We start from the raw sequence: 7,622 nt of genomic DNA, 5'->3' as shown, positions 1-7,622 counted from the left end.
TTAACAGGGAGGTCACACACAGGATTTGTCTGAATGAGGATCACTTGCAGGAGTTAAATGACTTGAGTTTACCATAGCTAGCATTCAGGAATATTACCATTTTATTAAATGACTTTTTAAAATGTTAATTAGCTCCAGTACACAAATCCACCAGAGAACACGCAAAATTCTCATACAAGCAGTTTTGCAGTCAGAAGAACCAATTCGGATCCCATTGGTTTCCGTTTCAAAAGTAATTATTCTGCAGCTTTATTGCAAATTGCTACTTTGCAACAACAAAGCTGAACATTTGCACTTCTTCTCAAGTGCGGTTGTGAAAACAGAACAGGAGAGAGATCGTTCACAGCTGCTCAGCTCCTCATTCTGCTCACCACTTTGAGGAGCAGCTGGAATTAATGMAGACTGGGTGTTGGAAAGCACTGCCAACCTGCTTCCCTATCTTTATAACCAGACAGAGCAAGGGAGGGCTTCCCTGTTCTCTCTCTGCTGAATCCTATTCTTCCTGATAATAAAATGTTGCATTCCATGGATATATTTGTATATTGAATGTACACATATACATAAAGTTGCCTCTTCAGGATTCAGATGTAAGATACCACTGAAAAAAAACCCCAGAAACATGAAATAAAGTACGATTTTGACCTYTTGAGATTCAATATTATAATCTCTCAAGGAAACACAAGGCACCTTTTTTATTTTTCACTGGACAAATCAGAAAGCTGACTGAGACTGATTAATTTTTCTTGCATTGGGAGTTAATTCCTAGACAGTATCTTTAGCTGTGATACCTTCCCCGGTCGTAAGAGTTGCTGAGAGTGAACTGATGCTGTTACCAAAATGTTTCATTTAGCCCTCAGCCTGCTCTCTGACACAGAGGTCATTGAAGAAGGYGGCAAACCAGAGGCACTATCCTGCCATGGATCCCATAAAATGGATATCTCTGCCTTAGAGAAGTCTGAAATGTGGAGTGGGAGGATCTGAATCATACCAGGCACAACAAGAAAAATGACCCTTACCATGGTCCTATAAACTGCTTCTGTTGCACTTCATATGTAAATGATTTGATATTTTTTGTAAACTATTTTGTAAATTGYCCTAAATAAAATCCCATTTACACAACGATTTTTTTTAAAAGCAGACATAATTAATCCAAAGAAATCACCTCAAATAGAAAAGTCTGTACCTGAGCCGTAAAAGCCACTGAAACTATTTTTACGTGTCCATAACTTGGTAAAAACTCCAAAGCACTGTGCTCCAACATAATTAATGTCTAACTGGGGATGTGAGTCACTGAGAATTCCAGCAAAACCAGCAGAGGTTTAAAGATATGAAGAGCAAGAATATCTGCTGGCCCCAGGACAATAAGGACAACTCTGCCATATGTACTTGATATATTTTTCCGCTTCCTAAAGGCTCCCTGTAAGAATTTGCCTTCAGCATAGGACAATCACAATCATTCTATTATCACAGATATCAGTGTAAGATAACATTTGCCCAGCTATGGTATTAGTTTCCTGTCAGTTGAGAAGTAAAAGCTACGCACAAAAAAACCCCAACAAAAAATCCAAACAAACAAAACAAACAAACAAACAAAAAAAAAAATCACTAACCTCAGCTGTACTAGAAAATACTGATAATTTTGAACATTATTTTCAGTCAGGACAGCACAGTCTCTCATTCTGATCTTTAGATCTTCCAGGAAAATGAATTGTGCTGATTTCAGAGTGCTGCAGAATGGCCATTTAGCCATTTTTTTTATTCTTAGCTACTGATAACRCTCTCCAAAAGGAAAAGGCTTATAATTAAAACTGCATTAAGAGAAAAGCATTTTTCTGAACGGGGATATTTAGGGAGATRTAGGGAATGTGATCATTAATCAACAATATTTCTAATAAACATGTATTCTTTTGAGTCATTTCACTATGTTGCTTTTATAAGTTTGTAAGTCCAGAAAAAGCYTCTTTGCTGTTAATGCAAACCAGAGGATAGAAAAAGATGTTTTTAATGCTGCTGTGCTGTACATTTCCCCTTGGATTTGTTAAGTTTTGGTTCCCTTCTCTCCATTACATTCCTTTTAAGGTACAAAGGGTTCAGTGATGGATGGCAAAAACGATTAGAGGCACGCAAAGACTTCCCCCTTAAGAAATGAGCAGGGTAAGATTGAGATGTTTATAGATGAGACAAATAAGAGAGGACACACCAGAACTTTACACAGTAATGAATGTTGTAAAAAAGACAAATGGAGCGAAGGTGCTCCTATTTGTCATGTCTCATAATAGAGAAAGAAGGGTTTCTTCAATGGCGCTGAAATGCAACAGATAAAGGTTTTTTTATTTTCCTCCCTTAGACAATAGGTAGGAGTCAGGAGATTAAATTTTATACCATTAAATTCTTTGAAATGTCAGATTTGAAGTTGAAAATTAAAAACATGGACCTTCTGAAGAAATATCTCAGAAAACTTGAATAGTCTTCAGAGGAATTGAAAACTTGCCTTATATTTCCATTTTCACTTCACAAGAAAAAAAAAAATTAAGACTGAACATGTTTCTGAATAAAATTTTAAATGTTTCACTCGGAAGAARCTGAAGCATTTTCATGAACGAACTTATTTGGATTTTTCTGCCAAATAAAATTTAAATTGCTAAAGCTTCATAAATAAAACTTGACACAACTAAGTTCTARGTGAAATAGTTGCCAACTATTTTTATTCTGAGCTAAGAAAAACTATTTCCACTAAATATTTTTACAATCAAAAGAAGAAATATAAATGKGAGATAGTTTTTTTGATTAGTTAATAAACAGCGGCTCTAGGTCAGAAAACAACAAGGCTCCTTAAATCTTTGGTAACTGTGTCTGGTAATCAGACTAATTAGAATACRGAACTAAAACTGCTGGCTGTTATTTTAGTTTATGCACTCCTGAATTCACAGCTCCTACATGTTGTGCTAATGTTATTTTCTTCCCCAGAGAATTAGGATTCATTTTCTAGGATGAAAAAAGGTGCAAGACACAGTGCAAGCTGCTACCTGGTGAGAAAAAAGGTGAAATATGTAAAGGGTTATTAAAATTCAAGCTATATAACTCATTCGCTAAACCTATTTTTCCATGCTTAGATMAAGTTTACTATTAAAATAAGAAAGTAACCTTAAAGATAGAAAAGGCAAAATAAGCTATGGCAGCATGCAGATTCACAGGTTTTGACTACATGAAAATTTCTGCTGTGAAAAATTCAGAACAAAACCAAAATAAATAYACACATTCACATCTAATTCTCTTGTTCAGTGGAAAAACTAAACTTAATTAAAACTGTCCAAGCAAAATACTTTGTTTTTTCARCCTGAATATTTACCAGCCTTTTGCTGAAGATTATTTTACATGGTCAATGTAAAACAGAATTGTTTTATTTTGTGTAATGGGAAAACCRTTCCCTTAGTTGGTGAAAAATAGACAATTTTTTACCAACTGTTTCAGGTGACAACCAAGCATAGGAACAAGCACTATGTACCCAAGACTGCATTTTTTTATACTCTCTAGCCCCTGTTTAATGGTGTCATTAACAGCATGTTATGGCTCTAACTAAGTGTGGCTCTACTTTGTTTTGACTACCCTGTCATTATTAATTCATTTGGAATCTGCTGTGGTAGAGCTGATCATAATGAATTCATTTTATATTAATGTGCATGTCATACTCATTATCATGGGGTTTTCCACTATAATTTTGCATGAATGAGAATGAAACCAATTGCAAAAACAATTTGTTTGTTGTGATAATGGATTAGGAAGGAGTAACCCATCCCCAGTTTTTACAGCATCAAGCAGCATGGGATGTGTCCCCCTTAAGAGATTCCTTCAAAGGCACTTTTTCCAAATCACATTTGAGCTGCCACAGCAATCTACAAAATTGTGGGCTGCTAATGATTGCTGGTACACAGAGAGTGTGCTCTTGCCTATAAGCTTTTTCTTGTGCTTCTTAATGTTGCATCAGTGACATCACCTAAGAAAAAAGTATTTTGAAACCTTTCTGAGATCTTGGCATGCATTTATTGAGCCAAAAAATCCAAGTAAGAAATTCTTTCATGAAAATGCTTCACATCTTCTGAGCGAAACATTAAAAATTTTAGTCAGAAACAAGTTCAGTCTTAAAACTTTCCTTTTTTTCCTTGCTAGATGAAAATGGAAATATAAGACATGTTTTCATTTCTGCTGGAGCATATTTAATTTTTCTGACCTGTCACTTCAGAGGGTTCTCTTCACACCTTGCAAAACCATGCTGCCACAATAAGCATGGGGCACTTGCCCTCCTGACACCTGGTGTATCCAACTCCACCACACAGAAATCCAGAAAGATTTTAGTTGGGAGGGATAAATGAAGATGTCCAGCCCTACAACCTGCTCCAAGCATGGAAAACTTSAAAGCCTGACCACATCATTCAGCATCTTGAACAGTTACTGCCTCAACTTCCCTGAATACAAAGAACCCACATCCTCCCAGGATTCCTGCCCACTCAATATCAAAATTCAGCACAAAATCACATAAAGGACCATCTCTCTTTGGGTTCCAACTTGCCCTTTGACCTTTGCTTTCAAGAAGACAGCATCAGTAGAAACATTTCCTACAGTCCACTGCCTATGGAGTTCCACATCTACATTAAAGAACCCTTTATCTAGTTATGGGCAAGCTTGATATGGTCTAGATTTTCCAYGTCCAAAAACTGGGGCTCTTTCAGATGGCCAGTGCTTCCTTCAGCTACTTCCTGTGAAAGATTTCTCTGAATCAACTCACCCTGTTATGGACATCTTTAAGGTCCCAGTACCAGCGGCTTCCCTGGAAAACTCTCCTGAGGAGTCCACAGGAACTGTACTTGGGAATACATAAGATCTTCCTTTCAACTGAAAAGTTCCTAACAGCTGAGTCCTTATGAAAATTTTGAATGTTAGTTAGGTTTGTGAAAATGACAGTTTTAAACAGCAGAGACAAAGAAAGAAGTGGTTAGAATTTTAAAAGAAAAATAAAGGAGATGGACTACAATTTTCAGCCCTGCTCCATTTAAACGAGTGCATTTTGGTGACAGCTGTCCTTCGCAACAAATTATTTTTGTGCCAGCTATTTTTGCTACGATTTGAAATGCTTTGAATTGATGCATTTTTTGCTCTCCCACAGAGCTTCCATTAGGACATGACTTCTACACGGAGCTGTTACATCACATAAGCACTGGAAGGGGGAATTTACAGATAAACAGATGCCATTGGAAATTTTCCTTCAAGATAAAACGCTCACATATTGTTATGCAAATTTTCATCATTAGGCTGTAGAGAATTAAAGCACATTTTGGAATCAAGTYCCTGTCCAAATTCACTGGACGAGCTGTACAAGTCTCCTAGCACAAGTAATGTAAAAGCCAGAGCATTAGTGGTGCAGCGTTGACGAAAACCTGGGTCCTGCTGTCCTGAACACATGCAAGTGGAGGAGCACACACACTCTTTGAAGCCAAGAGCTTTGAAGATCAATCCAATMACTTTATACAAAAAAATTAATCATTAGAAATCAGAGGTAAAGTGCAGCAGAAAAAAAGGCAGAGGTACTTACAACTGACAGGTAAATAAAACCCGTCTTTGCTTTACCCTTAGTTTGGGCACATTGCTACAGAGTAATTTCRCTCACGGTGAAAACCTCGGCCTCTTGCTACAAAATCATACTCTTATGTAAGGCTGATGTTATTTAACCTCTGGCTAACAAACCTATTTACTATCAATATAGCCATTATTATTTCTGTTTTATCTTCAGAGCTGAACAAATCACTGCCTCCTCCCAACCGCATCCAGTGATGCATTTCATCCACAGCCAACATATTGCTGCTATGCTCTCAGCCTCCTTGGCTCTACAGCACASTAATTTTTAATCCCAATATAAAGCAGCCCTGCACACAAGCAATTACTCACATTCAAGGGCCTGACCTCTCCCATGTCAGAGCAAGCATCTCTGACTGCAATTTTCTTAACTGATTCAGAAGAACCTTAATATTCAGCAAGCACAAATGAGGATGGWATAAAAAGTGAAAATCCAGCTCGTGGAAGGTTTGGATTATTTGTTTTGTGGTTTTTTATGTAGAAATTTAGGCCCAACCTTGGGCATGGGGCTGCCTCTACCAGCACAGATTCTCAGGCAACTCAAGGAAAGGTCAAAGGTTATAAATAAAAGTGTAATTCAAATTACCTTAACTTCCATGTTCAAACTACCTTAACTTCCACCAGACAAGTGGCATCCACTCTGGTTTTGGGCTATTTCTTCACCTCTGGTATTATAATCCCTCAGTTAAGAGTAAATCACTCTGCTTGCCAATTCAAGTCGAGAGCAGCCCTGCAGTGYGTTGCAGTGATGAGTAACAACATAGCTGTTTGCCATTCTCTGATAATTGAARTATTTCCTCCCAGCTCTCAGCTTTTGCAGAGCCCAAAGCTGCCCCACCTGCCCCCCACACCCCAAGGGCAGCTCCTGCTCACCCTGCAAGGCTGATGAGGCCCAGCCTTGGGCTGTCAACAGGTTTCAGAAGAAGACAAGAGCTGTGAGATTATAAACCTGGRGTCAGGCTTTGGCACTCACCTAAATTCTTAATTCTTCACAATAACAAGCAATGCAAGTGAAATTATTGGCTATTCTAAAAGCCAATATAAAAGCCAATATTGATTTCCTTCAATTTCAGAAAAAAACACAAAACAAAACAAAAAAAAAAAAAAAACAAAAAAAAAAAAAAAAAAAAAAAAAAAAAAAAAAACAACCACACACACACACAAAGAAAAAAAACCAAGAAAGTGAGTGTTTCAGAACAAAATCTGTGTCCTCTAGAATTGACCCCCATTGCACACTTCCTCAGACCCTTAAAGTGCACAGATAACTGCAGAAAGTTTCACAGYAGTCTGATGCAACTTCTCAAATATTAGGTATAATTAAGCTGTTAGACCACTTTATAAYAGTTTATCAGTACCTGGACACTTTTCTGTTTTGTTTTTCCAAACCATGAGGGGATGAGTTTGTAAAGCATAAGTTGCATTTTTTGCCACAAGTAACTAAGTCCAATAGAAAGGATGATTGCTCAATTCACAGACTGAATTTATTTGACTTACATTATGCAGAAGGTCAGACCAAATCTTCAAAGAGGTTTCTTTTCCTCTGCAAAAATCAATAATTCTATTGGCCTCCGAGGCAAACAATAAGTGTGTCTGAGAAAGGCAAACACCTCTTTAACTTTTGAATTATTTATTTTAAAAATATTCTACCTTCATGTGGACCCATCTGTGAGGCTTTTAATGTGCAATTTCTGCAGATGCATATTAGAAATGGGAAAAGAAACAAGAAACAGTTGGGGAAAACTGTGACTCTGAGACCTTTCACAAGAAATTCCCTAGAATAATAATAATAATAATAATAAAGAAAAAAACCCTGTGAAAGTGCTTGCATATTTATTTTCAAGGACATACAAAATGTTAGTGCCCTAATGAACTGTCAAATTTTAATTTAACCCTCACAGCTGATATCATAAAATGCTGCAGTACCAGTGCTGAAGTTTGCGTTGAATTAATACCTGGAAGCACAGGTCAAAGATATACTGGATTAAAACAAAATC

Source organism: Malurus melanocephalus, unplaced genomic scaffold, assembly GCF_030028575.1.
Source record: "Malurus melanocephalus ecotype Western Australia unplaced genomic scaffold, MMel_1.1 scaffold_21, whole genome shotgun sequence".
In the NCBI taxonomy this organism is placed as follows: Eukaryota; Metazoa; Chordata; class Aves; order Passeriformes; family Maluridae; genus Malurus; species Malurus melanocephalus.
The sequence above is the reverse complement of the archived record's forward strand: the minus strand, read 5'-3'. Positions refer to the sequence as shown.